General features: G+C 45.0%; 1 protein-coding gene across 9 annotated transcripts in view; it reads left to right on the forward strand.

Annotated features, from left to right (window-relative positions):
* rap1gapb (RAP1 GTPase activating protein b) overlaps nucleotides 1-16,368 on the forward strand; it is a 106,346-nt gene that overhangs the window by 57,910 nt on the left and 32,068 nt on the right. For 3 of the 9 annotated variants that reach the window (XM_068594612.1, XM_068594609.1, XM_068594615.1), the window contains exons 1-2: nucleotides 2,947-3,108; nucleotides 10,795-10,888. The gene's annotated coding sequence lies outside the window, so the exon portion shown is untranslated. Of the gene's footprint in view, nucleotides 1-2,945; nucleotides 3,109-10,794; nucleotides 10,889-16,368 lie in introns of those variants that run through there. The other 6 variants (XM_068594613.1, XM_068594614.1, XM_068594616.1 and 3 more) reach the window with 3 other exon arrangements.

Raw genomic sequence — 16,368 nt, forward strand, 5'->3', positions numbered from 1 at the left:
GTGGGTGAGATATGCAAAACCAATACGGACAGATTCTGTGGCGATGATGAATGAACGCTGCTCTAGTTTAGGAAACCTCTCTGACCTTTATCCCTCTCTCGCTCTCTCTCTCTCTCTCTAATCCCCCCCTTTTTACGTGTACTCTCTCTCACAATGTACAATGTGACTTAATTTGAAAAACTGGATGGTGTATATTGAATACTACACTCGTGTTGATGTATACGTTGTACATTAAGCTACTGTCCAAAAACAAAAATGAAAAAAAGATTTTTTTTTTTAAATTAATGGGATTCTGCTCGTTAAAAAAAAAAGCTCCATTGCATCGCTATTGGCCAAAAAAAACCCTTTTCTGCATCTCTGATTGTGTTTACTTGTGTTCAGTACTGGCCTGCATGGCACCCCAATGCATTCAGCTACAGAATCCTTCTGCATAGTGATATTTTCTCTTGATCCATCTGTCTTTTAATCTTTATTTTTAAGTGTTGTCTTTGATTCTTTTAGGCGTCTTTTAGGCCCCGTACGGCGCTCCCTGTTTATCCAAAAGATCCATAAAATCCCGAATCTGATTCCACTAAACTGAAGCGTACAATCTTTCTGAATCCTCATTTGTTTAGCGAGCTTCCTCTAGACCTGATTTGTTCTGCGTCCATGTACACACACAAAAAAAAATCCTTTTTCATCTCCAGCCACAACCCACTGGCAGCTCGGAGGTGAGAGAGGTGTTGATTCTGCTTAACCTGCGACTGTTGGAGCTCAACTCCGGGTCCAGGTGTTCCCCCCGCCTTCTCCGAGGTAACACTATCTTCACGGGGTGAGCGGCGGAGCGGCTCACCTTGGACCTCGAGTGGAGAAACACAATGTGCGTTCATCCATTGTGACCTCCAACCTCCTGCGCAGCTGGGAAGAGCACGAGCTTTGTGTGTTCCTTTCATTGTGGACGCTCGCGTTGCTTAAGCTAGCTCTGGGCTACCTGTAACATTATACACACTGGCGGCCAGGAGGCTCGGCTCACATCCCCCCTCACGGGTCGGCTTCAGGGCCCGCGGCCTCACGGCTTATCGATTGGCTCGACTGCGTGCGCCGCAGGTTTTAGATGTATACAGATCTTTTGCGCATACGTCTGGGATCGACCTGCATTAAAGTGTATTTCTCGAGATTTACGAGACGCATCCTGAGTCATCGCTAAAAAAAGAAGCAACTCCTGTTGCGGACATGACGGAGAAGAAGGTCTGTCTGACAGCTGATAGTGTGTGGGACTTATTTCAGAGGATAAAGTGGTTTTAAAATGGAAATCCTTATTTGTAGACACCGGTGCAGAGAGGTGGACGCAAACAGGCGACTGGCATTCAAATCGTGTTCATGCTTTTTACGGAAGGCTTTTTTTTCCGTCTGTGACAAGCATTGTGCTGTCTTCTGCATGAGGATTAGGGAGATACGATCACTCGGTAATACACTGGACAACACTGACCTGTGCATATTCCTCCGTGGGCTGAGCAAGTGGTTTTCTACATTGTGAGTGAGCGAACCGCAAAATCTACAGTTCAGCGTTTGAGAGCTTTTCAGCTGACTGTCTGCCACTAATGTTTCAAAACGAGCTAATTTCTGCAGAAGGGTTTTTTTTTTTTTTTGTGATGTGGGAACACGCTGTCAGAGCGAGGCAGATAATGTGACAGAGAGATTTGATGTCGCTCTTTCAGATGAGGTAGCGTCTCTCGATCCTTTTTTTTTTCTTCTTCTTTTGCTATTTTTTAAGAACTTTGCTTTCAAGCCGACATCCGGCCACGGCGCGTTTTAGCAGAATGTGTTTTCGAGTCGCCGAGGCAAAGCGACACCCACAGCGTGGACGGGCAGCTCTCCCTCACAGTCGGATGAGGAGAGAGAAAAGAGGGGAGGTGGAGACGTGGACAAAAAGAGAGACAGAGAGAGAGAGAAAGAGAGAGAGAGAGAAATGTATGGAAGCCCATTCTCGCCACACAAAAAAAAAAAATATGACCAAAAAAAAATTATATATATTAGGACCTACAAAAAATAATTTAAAAAAAAGATTAAGGACAAAAAAAAATTAAGGACAAAAAAATAAAAATAAAAAATTAGGACCAAATTTAATTTTTTTTGACGAAAATAAAAAAAATATCTAAGCAATACGTTATTTCATCACTTTGGTTTTACAATACCTTCATTTAAATGTAAATATGTATTGTCCATACAACAAAACAAGTACAAGTCACAAAAGAGTCCAATCTTGTTTCAATTCACGTATTCTTTTAATTTAACATTGCGAGCACTGTTTTATACTCAAGTGCTCTTGGTATTTACCAAAAGATGGCTTGGCAATGTCAACCACCCGTAAGCCGTATTGATGGGTTACTTTAAAGTAAATAATTCATTCAATATATGTGTGGACTTTGCATTTTACTCAGTTCTTAAAAATGGTCAATGGAAGGACAACAATATACTTTGTGTGTACACATATTAGCTACAATTATATTTAGGCTGTAACTGTAATTTTGACAATTGCAGTCAGTAGTCAAGTTCTCATTTCTCTCCAGGAATGAAACAGGGTTTACTTTTATTGTTTTCGTTGCCTTTTTTCAAGTCAACAAAAAAAAAGACAACGAAAAAAAAAAAGTCAATTTTGTTTTCGGTCTTAAATTTTTTTTTTTTTTTTTGGGGTCCTAATTTTTTTTTTTTGGTCCCAATTTAAATTTTTTTTTTTTTTGGTCCTAATTTTATTTATATTTTTTTTTGTCCTAATTTTTTATTTATTTTTTGGTCCTAATTTTTCTTTTGTGTGTGGCTGAAATGGGCTTCCATATAAAGCAGCGCTTGTGCTCGCCTCTGAATAAAAAAAAAGACAAGCAGGAGAATGCACGGATGTGAGGGAAGCGGAGAGAGGGAGAGAGGAAGACAGGGCGGGTGAAAAAAAAAAAAAAAAGAAGGGAGGGCTGCTCTCAGCATCATCTGGCAGGAGAGAGAGAGGCTGAGAGCCCCGACAGCAGGTGTTGGAGGGCAGCGAGACTGAGTCACACGGGCGGAGGGACCGATGCGTAGAGGCTGCACCAAGTTGTTCAGGAGCCGCAAGTGAGGCAGCGGCGGCGCTACAGTCAGGTAAGCGAATGGGGGGAGGAGAGGGAGGAGGACGGGGGAGGATGGAGAGCGCTGAAATATGGATACGTTTAGAGAGCTTTCTCTTATCTGTCAATACGAGATGGAGCGATAGGAGAGAAAACAGACACACTCGATACGAGCAGCTGGGCGTCTGGCTGTTGTTGAGCTTTGTCTCCAGCTGATCCTCTTTTTTTTTTTCATTCTAGTCCCTGAACTTTCTCTCTCTCCCTCTCCCTCTCTCTCTCTCTTTCTCCCTCTCTCTCTCGTCCACCCAGGAAGCGTCTGACTGGCATCTCGAGTAAATGACTCTGCCTTCATTGTGCATTAGCTGCTGTACTTGATTAGATTAGTGGCTCTCGACTAAGTGGACCTGTGAAGCTAAGGGGTTTATGTGCGCTTGTCTCTCTCGGACTGGGGCTGGCCGCTGATAGGAGGAGACGATGAAGCCAAGTAAGATCTTATGCTCAGGGAGGAGAAATGGATGATCTACGTATTTTATTTTATTTCAGAATTTATAACTCTAGTGATATAAGCCCAGAGCAGTGATGTCATGTAAATCGCCTTGGAGCTGCTACAATGCAAATGAATTAGAAGAAGAAGAAGAAAAAAGCTCGTCTCACAGATTGCTTTGAGCTTTTCAGATTTTAGTCGAGCTTCATTTGGCTGTCAACAACCATCAAGACAAAAAAATACGCCAGAATTTATTGGAAGTTTGTGCCAAAGTCTCCAAATTCACTCCTTCGCTGGAGCGACTGCAGGATGTGTCTTTTGGTGACATCAAGAAATACTCCACAAAAGAAATGGAAAAAAAAGTTTGTTCCAATCATTTTTTTCCTTTCAGCACAGTCTTTTGAAGGAAAGCCAACAGGCAGCAATCATGTTGACAGATGAATACAGACAGAAGTCTTCGGGGTAACCTTGACATATAAGTAGAGTCGTAGCCTAACAGGCGGCTCGGAGTCACCGACTGATCGGTTGCTTCCTTCTGTCGTTGTGGGTTTCTAAAGCCAGAGGAGAGTTGTTTAGGACGTATCTTAAAGGATGCACTGTTTGAAAACTGGCCAGTTTTTATACACGGACACTTTAGTCGAACAAATTCACACACGCTTTAGAGTTTTAGGACCAGAAAACGCTGCGGCACACAGACAGCAACGTGACACAGAATTTGTCTGCAGGACAAAAATAAGGAACAAACTTGAAACATTTGGAACAACTAACTTGATCAGACACATTTTATTTTGTAATTCATTCACATGCATGCTGCTCGGAGCAGTGAGGGACAGTGGCGGAAAAGAAATGCGTCTGCCAATTATAGTCGACTAAAATTTAAATGGACAGGCCAGACTGACTTTTAGAAAATTGGATAGGGAATCCGAATTGGATCGGTGCGTCTCTAATCTAATATGTTAATCTCTTAAAAAGCCTCCCCATGTTTGATCTCTAGTTCCACATTCACTGACTTACTGAATTGTGTAGCTGGATCGTTGCTATTTACCACCAGACATGTTCAAAGTTTGTTTTTGCTTCTCCTTGCAAACATGAAATCATTACCCTTTACGGGGTCGCGGCGAATCAATGGAGAACACTTCGGATGTCTTTATTAATGCAAGATGCCCCAAGGTCTTCTTGCTGAGGAGGAGTTTTGATCAGCTTTAACAGATAAAGAAGACGCGGTTCCTCCTGCGCTGCCGCACACAATCCGTATCCCATATCTGACCCTTTGCGGCGCCTCTGGCTGTCTTTTGTTTTCCAATTAAACCAATGCATCTGTTGAGCTGGCAGACGTGCAGCGGTCCGCCAGTAGTGAGCCGCGGGGTCAGCAGTACTTACTTTTGAGGATTTCTGCCGCTGAGCCCTTTGGATCAACCTCATCTTTGTTTTTCATTTGAACTGTTTCACTTATTTGGTTTTTAGAACATATCTTTTTTTTCTTCCTCTGCTGCAGTGACGGATACACTGATGCATGCTGGGAGCCTGACTTTCAGCTGGCTGCAGATATTCTGGTTGGACTTTGTGGGGTGAACCCAATGGGCTAACCACAACGGATAAACTGATGATTTATTCAATTGCACATTATTGGATGAGAGAAACCTCAGCGTTCCCACCTCTCAAAATAAATCCTACTTTTGCTGTGGCCGACAGCATGCTCAGGACAACTGATAATGATGAGGCATGAATCATCAGAATGTGCAGTGGAAACCATACGGTAGAACATCTGGTGCTGTTTTCCTTGTTTAGAAAGTTAATTTTGTTTTGTTTTTTAACCTATGATAGCAAACTAAATATGTTGTAATATTGTTCAGTTCCAAGGTTCGAGCACCTTCCCTCCAGAGGAAACACATGTTGTGTAGTTCAGCGGTCCTTAAGCCCTGAGCCCCTGAAGAAAAAAAAAAGAAGAAAAAAAACTTTATTTTGAGGAAGGAAAAAAAGTTGGGAAAATGTTTTATTTTGAAAAAGGACCGGATAAATAAATAGCGGAGAGCGTCTGTGCCTCTTGACACACGTTACCCCAAAAACTGCTTCAACTCTTCCGGTATTCTGGTCTAAAATCAAGTCAGAATATCCTGAGAAAAGCTCTGAAAACCCGCCTCCATTTCGACATCCTGTCTTTGTGAAGCCGGATTTAAGATAAGCACCGTAAGTGACGGCGTAGACTGGATATAAACATATTTATATTCTGCTCTTTGAGACGACAGCAACACAAGACAGACCCATCCGTTTATCAAACGCATGTGTTGAATTCAGTTTGCGACGCGTTCGGCGTTCAACTCGTTTGTATTTGCAGGTGTCCGCTCCAACCTGAGCCGTGATTGGACCACAGAGACTTCAAAGTCTCATCGGCGCTCATGACCCAGCTGTCTGTGGAGGCGGCCCGCCGGCAACTCAGAGGGTTCACGAGGTGGATTTTAGTTTCAGGATGCTTTCTGGCTATTTTTAGAAACCTTATTCAGCCATGAATGTACATGAAGACGTGCGACGCCGTCGTGAAAGAGCGTCGTAGTCGCACCCGGCGAGGTGAAGGGGTCAGAATACCAGTTATTTTGGAGTTTAATGGTCTACCGTCATACAGTAAATATCTAAGTGTGTCCCATGGTGGATTATTTGATGCGGTGCTTCATGTGAAGTCACATTTGTCCTGTTGAAAATGAAAACTTTGAACTTTAACTTCAAGTCATTTTGCTTTTTAAAAAACAGTTTTTACAATCCGTGATTGCAGAAGGCTTTGAGAAACGCAACAGAATACAAACGGATGATTATAATCAGCTTATATCTTTCATCAGTGTAATATACTGTCGAGTATATTTATTCCTCGGCAGAGGATCAAATGATAAGCTCGAACATCTCATCATTTTAAAAACAAACCGTTCACTCTCCGAAAAACTGCGCTTTCGTTTCAGATGACTACGTTTGGTTCAAACACCGATAACTTTACGCCAACATTCAAGTTGTGTTGTATCTTTTTTGGGTTTGTTTCTCAACTGGAATATCTTTCAGGGATTCTGGACAGGTGCTGCAAGATGAGTGTATCGAAAAAATACACCACGGATGTGCTGGTGACCGCGCACTCACTCCATATACGCAAGTTATCAAGGATCTTTAATGATTAGCGTTGGCGGGAACAACTCGTTTGGCTCTGCAAAGCAGAGAAAAAGCCGGCGTTCTCCGTTTCTCTCTCGGCGTCCACGAGGTTGTAAATGCTCGTTCATCCCGCGGGACTTCAGAAGGCACCGATCACCTGAGGCCGTGCGTGTGCGCAGCTCAGGCAAGAAGACGGCCTATCTCATCCATTCAGCTGGCGAGTTAATTGTTGCTCGCGACGCGCCTCCAGCTGACACGCTGACCCTGCCACCTGGCCGCCGCCGCCGCCGCCGCCGCCGCCCTCTGAGGACCGACGCGTGCCAGTCGCCGGGTCCAAACACTCATTAGGACGCACCAGAGTGTTTCATTCATCCTCACGAAACGGTCGGTCATTTATAGAACCCACTATTCCCACGAGAGTGAGAAACGAGCGCGACTGTGTGCCTTTGCCGTGCGATTATTCACACATTGTGGGCTTCTAATTGCAGACATTTTGGCTCGTCCGTTGCATATTAATTGATTGCATGATGAATACACTCTATAAAGTGGTAGCATTAGATTTATTAAATGGATGATTTCCAATTAAGAATGAAGAGGAAAGGGTGATTCCAGAAAGAAAAGCTATATGGATATGTAATCAGAAGGAATTCAACAGCCCTTAAAGGGGACATTTCATGCTAATTTATAGGTTCATACAGGTTTCCACCTAATATTGACATACTTTAGAAAAACTAAGACACACCCAATGCTTCTCTTACTGTCTGAATACACCTGTATTCACTCTCTGACAGTCTCATGAAGACCTCCTTACGAGCCCGTCGCGTGACAGAGGAAGCGAGGGGGGACGGATCTGAACGGCTTGTTGAATCACAAGTTTTTCTTACCTGTGAACTGTCGGGGTCGTCTAATTTTACCGTTTGCCACTTGGTGGGAACTCAAATGTGTGATATTGCCCCGTTTTTGTCACAAGAATGACTGACTTCCACGTCGTGAGACGAGCCATAAACCTGAGTCAATAACCATTAGTCCAGACTGTCCAGCGAAGCTCACGTCTTCCTCCAGGCTCTTTCCATGCTAATGTGTTATCCAACGCAGATGATGGCTTACTCGATATAACTATTTGATTTGCAACTTAATAAATCCATATCGCCGTGTCATCTGTCAGGATGGTATTTGATAACATCCCCGCTGATGATCGTCAGACTGCGACAGCATGAAGTCACGCTTAGCATCTTACCCTTTGACAGACTTTGTTCTCTGTCATCTGCCTTGTGAATGAATGCAGTGACGGTATAAAGACAGCGAAAAAGAAAGTATTCATCCTCCGGGATGAGAGCATGCCGTCGGAGGTGAAAGTGTCAGGCTGTCATGCCGCCTTCATCCCTCTGTCTATATAGTTTTCCCACGTCAGGATTGATTTGATGCTGTACAAAGAGCGAAACGCGATGAAAGACGCATCGATTTAACGGGAATATTCTGTTTGGTGTCGCTACCTGAATTCCTCCCATGGGACAAAACAAGGCGTCGCCTCAGGATGAGTGAGGATGCCCGAGCAAGCCACTTCTTCGTAGGCAAGATTTGAACGCGTCATTCTCGGCTCCAAGCTGCGTTCGACATCCTTTTTTTTTCCAGGTTTTTTTTTTTTTCCGGCTGCATTATATGAAAGACGTAACAAAGTTCATTCCCTAGAGGAGCGTCTGTTCTGAGAGGCTGAGGATGCTCTGAGGGAAAGATCTGGCAGCCTCTTCCAGTCCTTTCCTGGGATTCAGCAGAGATCAGAGGCAACAATGAGGAGCTGCCACGTTACGAATAGATTCCTTCACCCCACAACTCCCGGTCAGCGCTCTGTTGTCGTAAAAGTGCAGCTGGGTTTATTGAGACTTATAGATTCACCGCCACTTGTAATAGGCTCAGCATTTGGAGGTAGAGAGGGAGAGCTGCAATCGTTTATAACGGGCCTGCCTGCAGAAAGAAAGACCTCAGTAAATGATCCTATTGCAACACGCCACAACCCACTGTGCAGGAAATATGTGTGTTTGTGTGTGTGCAGGTCTCCACTAAATCTCACCCACCAAACAGATTGTTCTATTGTTCTGTGATTCCTTGTTGTTGCAGCGTTTCCAAATGCCCTCTGCTGCAGGTTCGCGAACAGGTTGCGCGCGCAGACGCGTCGCCAGTTCTAGCGACCAACTTGTTGCGTGAGACAAAGCGTGAAGCGATATCCTGTCACCAGAATCCTGCCCGCGCCGGTAATTCACTCGAATTACACAGAAAAAAAAGGAAGAAGAGGCAGCGGGTTACGGGATGAAAGCAGAAGGTCTTTTCTTCCTCCGCTTCGCGTTTCACTTTGTTCCCCCTCGTGGCCACGCTTCCCCTTTTTTCCCTTCAGCGCGGGTCTCCTGATGTCTATTGCTTCACCATCTCGCCTTCAAACCAGCTGGTGCGAGGCGCCAGAAGCTGCAGGTGGCGGCACTGGCAGAAAAAAAAAAAAACACCCCGCCGGCTTACGGTAGCTTAAATAGACGCCACCAATGGAACAACAGCAGCCAGCGAAATGATCGGATTCAAAACCGCCAGATGTGCTTTAATGAAGCGATACGGTACGAGAGGCAGTACTGTATCGTGAATAATGTGCTGTTTGAGATACGATAATCCTTTATTAGTCCCTCAGCGGGGAAATTACAGGATTACAGCAGCACTGCTCATAATGAGATGAAAGAAACAGGTAATATAAATAAACAATAGAACGGTTATCAACAGATTAAAGATTTAAGAAGAAAACATTCAGCAGTAACAAAGACGAATATTACATGTACAGATGGAAAAATAGACAGAGGAATCAAATATATAAAAAATATACAGATGGAATAAAAAATTGCATTTACAGATGGATTAAAAAAATTGTACAAAGTACTGAAATATACTCGAGTGAATATTGCACATTGTTTAAGGGTGTTGTTGGCAAACAAACCCTTGAACGGAGCAGCGTGTTATTTTATTATTAGTATAAAATTATAAGGGCAAGAGAAACCCTCGGCTCCACATGTTTGGTAAGTTTGAAATAACAACAGGCTGTACAGTATTTTACGGCTGAGTAAACCACACCCCGTGACTCTCAACCAATCAGAATGCTTGATTTCATCTACCCGTGTTATAATAGCACTTTAGGCTTTGGCGGTCTCAGATATTTTGGAGGCCCTTCACAGTTTGCCTCATTGTCAGTTGACGTCAGCGGCAATGAGGAGACGAAGCGCGCCTCCTCCTGAAAGGCAAACACAGAAACTCATCAATATTAGTCGGTGGACGTCAACAATTAATACACGGAGAGTCGTCCTACTTAGACTCGAGCTGAACGAGACTGACGAATAAGTCAGAGCTTCACTCATGACGTCATCAAAACGCTGCTCGGGTTCACTGTGTTTGAAAGGTGGCGCGTTGCCGCACAGTTGCAGGTAAAGAGCAAACTAGAACACGACTATAAACTATATATTTCGGGGATATTTCATTTCCAGCGGTGGATGTGTGGGATTGTTTTTTTTTCGACTCGCGTGATCCCGACATTTCCAAAAGCTGCGGCGTGTCGTGAGGTCTCAAAGCCAACATTTATTGAAAAGAAACAAAGACTCCAGATGAAAAAAAAAACACATCGTGCAGAAAGACAAAGTTGTCCCCGCTCGCCCGTGATCATCGACTTGTGTGATTCCAACCAACAACCTTCAGATGGATTCATCACATTATTAGAGGACTGAACACAAAGAAAGGCTCTATTGTTGTCAGAATTTAATTTTCAAGACAGAATATATAAAAGAACAAAATCATTAAAAAAAAAGGAATAAATAGAGCTGCCGGCATTAAATCTGTAACATAAAATACTTAAATAACTCTGATTTAATAACCCTGCTACATTGTCGCAGGAGTTAAATGATCTCATTTGATCCCATAAGAAAACTGTGACAGACATTTCCTGTGCGCTTATTGCTTGAATGAGAAACTGAGCTCAAGGTTACCATAACCTCTCTCTCTCTCTCTCTCTCTCTCTCTCTCCCTCTCTCTCTCTCTCCCCTCTCCGCCCCCACCCTTCAATCCTCAACCCTCTCTGATTCACAGGAAACAAGATGGAAGGATTTCTCGGATCCCTCGTGAAGTAGAGCCCTCGCTCGCACGCTCCCCCCCTCCGTTTCCTCTTCCCTCACTTTCAAAGGTAACACAAGACTTCACTCGCTCTCGTCTATTCAGACTCGCTGGAATCAGACACTGAGACTCCGAGCCGAGAATGTGAGCCCGAGCTGTAAAATCAGGCCATTGTGAGGTCTTTTTCCACACGACACGCCCGTAAAAACAGGTGTAATTAAAGTGTAGGACTCAGGTACACAAGGAATCGTTTTTCCTTTTCCTCGCGTCCTACGTCGGCGACAATTCGCCGTCCCCACCGTGCAAATATACAGTTTATCTGGAGTTGATGTGACGGCGCTGCAGTCTGACGGAGATGAATGAAGCGGGAGTGATGACAGCAAACACAATCACAAGCATGACTTAGTGGTGCACTTGACTGAAATGGAGCCATCGCTCGTGTTCGGAGCCGCTCTGGTGCATTTCCTGGTTCGACAAGTCAAAATGTCTGCTGTGAAGAAAAAAAAAGGTCTCTCAAGGATATTGCATTTGTTTAATGGAGGATAAAAGTGGATATTGATTATTTCTATTGATCTTTAACATATATGTGGATTTTTTTTATTTAAATGTAAGTTATTGAACTAACACATTTAAGCAATAAGGTACGAGTGGCTGTACTGTATCATCAATAATGTACTGTTCAAGGGTAAACTGTACAGCTAAAGGATCATAGTCTTCAGGGGGAGCTACTTTGCAGAGATTTAAAGGATCTGTGAGATGAAGAACAGTGAGACACAATGCATTACTACACATTACACATATTACATTTAAAAGGTGACATGAGTACAGGTGTGTTGCTGTCTTTAAAAGTGGTTGCAGCAACTTTAAAGTGATCAAGCAGCCAGTCCGAGGACTTTCTCCCTTTAAATACCCAGAAAAAAAGCTGGAATGAATGAATTTGTGGCCCATTCTCCTCATTGTATGTCAGTAGGAACAAGCAGCAAAGGCAGGACACCTGCAAGCAATTCAAACAAAAAAAAAGATAGATAGACAAAGACATGGTCTGCTTTGTTGTTTTCATTGGATGTGTTGACAGTAAGAAGACATATTATATAAACCTCTAGGTCACAGGTCGGATCAGTGTTGGGCCTTGAGTCCAGTACACAGAGTCACTGTCAGCACTGGGAGAGTGGCACCAGTTCATCGCTACCTCCGACGCTCATTTTCGGCTCCCTCCCTCTTTTTGGCTCTTCGCAACCTTCAGCTGCTCCGCCAGGTGAGCGCTGGCTCGGATGTCCTTCACCCCCCGCTCGCTGTTGGCAGCTCCTGAGAGAAGAAGTCCTCTCTGTCATCAGGCCACCGGCACGAATATACATGTGCAGCAGTTGTTCCTCTCTGAAGCATGCCGGATTATTTTTGTCACTCACGCAGCAGAACTACAATAAGCAATGGCTTAATTATGCGTAGTTATATTTGGAGCGGCACAGACTAGACTTCCTGGGACACGTTTGGTTTTTTTGCTCTTAAACGTCGCCTTCCACGCCTTTCACATGGGACGTTTTCTCACTCGTGTATTTTGTTATTGTAGAACTGTCGACCTAATTATTTTCCTAATATGAAAATTTAAAAAAAAACAGCGAGACTTCTCGCTCGCCTCATGTGCCAAATGTGTGTCTGTCGCGACAGGAGAGGGTAATCTCTGCAGTGCATGGTATATATGAGGCTACGGTCGGCACATAATGGGGTTGTCGAAGCCACGAGACGAGAACTTTGTAGTTTTATGGCTGCTGATGGTTAAAGTTAAACGCCCATTATTCGTCCGTGTGATTCTGGTCCAAGACATCAGAGGTGTACTTGAAGCTTTAATGTCATCAAGGATAAAGTGTGGAGCTGCTCCTCCTGAACTTTAAAGCTTTTCCGTGCCTTAATGAAGGCGCTACAAGTGGCTAAATGTAGGGCGGCTAGATTGGAGTTTGTGAAGTAGAGCACACTTTTGTCGCTCCACATTCGTGCATCCACGCGATCTTTAGCTCATAAAAAAGAACGGGTCGTTCTAAGCTAGCAAAAAAAAAAGGTGTCGCTGAAATTCCAGTTGATTATCGATGCGGCGATGTTTTACGCCAAACTAGTTTCTTCAAAGTGCTCAGTGTCGCCAGTTTGGTGATGGCGTAGTATCGTACCAAAGGCTCAAAAATGGTCGCATTTGGAGGATAATTATCGTGCATCTGGCAACCCTGAGACCGGTCGACCAATGACAGCTCTGTCTACAGTCAGAGTTTGCGCAAGAAGATGGACGTAAGATACTTTTTAGGTCTCGAAAAGAGGACACGTCCTGGAAAAAGAGGACGTCTGATCACCCTCCTCAACAAGACTTATTATATGTATAGCCTCGTGCTAGCTCTTTTTTCCTGCCGATTGCCTTTCCGCATAGCTGTTGTTAAAAGTGGTGTTCAGTTGTGGAGATCATCTCGCTGAACAAACCGTTTCAACGCTAACTTTCTTGTGCTACGCTGGTCTTTCCAGTCCAAACATACTGCACCGATACGCTAAAATTGGTGTGTAAGTTACAGTGCAACCGCTGCACGTGAGCGTGGCTACAGAGGCGTGCTACGTGCATCTCTTTGTGTGTGAACTCTAAAGGTCTTACTTTGCACCGCGGGGGAGTCGGACACCTCCGTTCAGCGTGTTGTAACGATGCGATCAGTGCTGGTGGCCCGAAGCTGTTTAAGGTGTGATCTCCAAGTCTGATAGTTCGAGACCTTTATTCGTCCCCGAGGGGAAAGTGGGTTTGCCGCAGTAATAATAACAACACGGGGCGAGACACACGAGATAAAACACACACACACACGCACACATGCAGCAGTAAAACATTTGAACACCTGCAGCCCTGAAAGATAGAATATTAGTGATGGTAAGAGACGTGCTGATGCTAGTTATATGTCCATATCTATGTTGGATTCTTTAACCAGCTGCCGTACGGTGAAAGCAGAGAGCAGGAACTTAAATCTTAAGTGCAGAGGGGGCTGTTAAATATAATGACTTCCGCTTTTCAGCTCTCTTTTTTTTTAACTGCTGTTTGTTGCGCAGCTCAAATCGGCAATCCTGATTAGTGGCAGTGATTTCGCTGCGGACTCTCGTCGCTCTTGTAAATGAGTTTTTCTTGTTCTGGGTTGAGAGCAAAGGAAAGCAGGAGAGAGGGAACCGACTCGAGAGAAGATTCACGAGACCGACGCGCACGCGTCGAGCTCGCTCGCTCGCGTTCCTTCCTGAGTGATTATTTCAAATATTCCCCTCCGTTCGGCCTCAAATGGGAAAACTCTACCGGCAAGTCACAGTTACAGGTCTTTGGGAATACTGCTGCATGTGTGAAAACGCATTTTATTTGGCCTACTGGCTCCACAGAGGGAGAGGAGGAAACTGATGAATTGCCTGAAGTGATACCACTCGGCTGAAGGCTGAATGAAACGGTCTGAGTGTGTGTGGAGAGAGACAGAAGTGAGCTCATGAAGACCTCCGCGGTGCGCTCCTCATCGCTCATCTCGACTTGAAGCTCGCAGCTCAAGGCTCACAGAACACACCCGCGTTAACCCGCGCTGATTATGATGCATTGTGGGTAATGGCGCCAGGTTTTGAATACTCGGACGAAAGAAAGACGATGTTCTGCTGCGTCGATGCTGATCCCTTTTGTTATCCAGGAGCAGTGCTGAATAAGTGGAGCGCTCTTTTATTGAGTTCCTCAACCCGCTCACCTTTAAGCCGGCGGCTGGTGATCATGACGCATCCCACATACAAAAAGCCCAGAAGATGTTCATCAAAATGCAAGAGGTGATGGAGGGAGACCAGCAGCTTTCTCCCAACTGTTCACCGCTTTTGAGTGAAGACGGTAGGAGATCAGCTTCAGCACCCGTCCGCTGTTCTGTCCACCGCAACCTCCGTGGCAATCGACCCAGCTCATCTGAGTGAAGCCAAGTGGAGGCGAGGGTCCTTTTTCTGTGAACTCAGCATGCGTCCCCCCCCCTCCCTCCCGCCGAGGGCCCCCTCCCCTTGAGGGGCCGCAGCGACGTCAGGCTTGTCTCCGGAGACCTGATGAATGGACCCCGGTGGATTTTTTTTCTCCGGCTGAAATGATCGGCTTCATGCGCCCCATTGATTGACTCTCTTTGAAGTCCAGCTTTCCATTTTACTGTATTGCCTTTGAGGATGCGGCTACGCCAGAGAGCACGGAGGGATGGGGATGGGGATGGGGAGGGAGTGTGTGCGAGCGTCGGGGTTTATTGCTTTGGATGCAAATCATTGGCAATTTGTTCGTAGAAATTCAAATTGGGGCTCCCGGTTGTGAGGAGTTGATGAAGCGCTGGAGTCAAAGCTACAGGCCACAGCTTGCAAACCGAGTAGAAAGGTCTGGACTTTCTGCTTCGTGGACTCGATACCTCCCCCCACCGTCCTATGTATCATTCAGCTGTGTCAATCTGATTATATCAATGACTCGTTTGACGAAACGTGAGCGGCTTCGAAGACACGTGGGACAGGAAGTCCAAAAGCCGAGACGTTTAAAAGTCAAACGTGTGTTTCCTTTACAACATCTTCCTGGTCGTCCACTTTACATATTGTCTCGTCAGATCGCTCCACAAGCCGGACGGCGCAACGCCGATTGACTTTCAAACCAGCTCGAGCTGACGCAGCTTCACAAATCCGTACGCTTTCTGCCCGAGACAATGTTAGTGCTCACGGGGTGAATCTGAATAGCAATTAGTATCACATTTGCCACCGTGTGACAATTATACATAAATTTCAGGAAAGTATGTCATTAGCATTCAAGTTTCCTCTGTAAAAATGTTCTCCAATCCTATTTTGGCATTCAGCTAAAGCCCGTCTAGACCCGACTAAACAGATCATTAGTCGTGAAACGTAACCCCGGGATGAGGCCGTGTCTGAGAGCCGGCCCATTGTGATGCCGCGGCACGTTCGCGCTCCCAACTCTTCAAACACGGCGGCTCGGTCGGCGGCCCGACGCGTCAAACTGTGGCCGTGGGTGCGCTTGTCTTTTTCCGTGAGACTTTCACAGGATGAGAACTCAGCTGTGAGTCCGTAAACGTGTCCACGCTTGACAGATGAATGCGACCGGACTGGTGGCGCAGTGATGTATACGTCGTGGTCAAAGGAGTGGCCGTAAAATGGTGGAACACATTGAATTTCCTATAAAATCTTCACGATAAAAGTCCTGTTATTTTACTGTTTTCTGTCAGTGGACTTTTTAACGGGTTACAAAGCACGGACTGATCATAAGAACGGGACATTGTGGAGTCCACCAATGCTTTGTGGGCCGCCATTTTAAAACCTTGAGTTCGGTGAGTTTGTCGTTGCCAAATTGACTTTACTAAATGTTTACTGAATGAACATCGTGCTGCGCTGAAGAAGACTTGAAACTAGCAATTGAGGCCAAACACTGTGTGTTGTTTACACTGTTCACTGAGGTGATGTTCAAAGGTCCTTTTCTCATAGACTTGCCACCGCAGGAGTCGCCCCCTGCTGGTCAGTCGAGAAAAAGTAGGTTTTAAGAGACACTTTCGC

Source organism: Clinocottus analis, unplaced genomic scaffold, assembly GCF_023055335.1.
Source record: "Clinocottus analis isolate CAN_PGR_092001 unplaced genomic scaffold, fCliAna1.0.p SCAF_3, whole genome shotgun sequence".
In the NCBI taxonomy this organism is placed as follows: Eukaryota; Metazoa; Chordata; class Actinopteri; order Perciformes; family Cottidae; genus Clinocottus; species Clinocottus analis.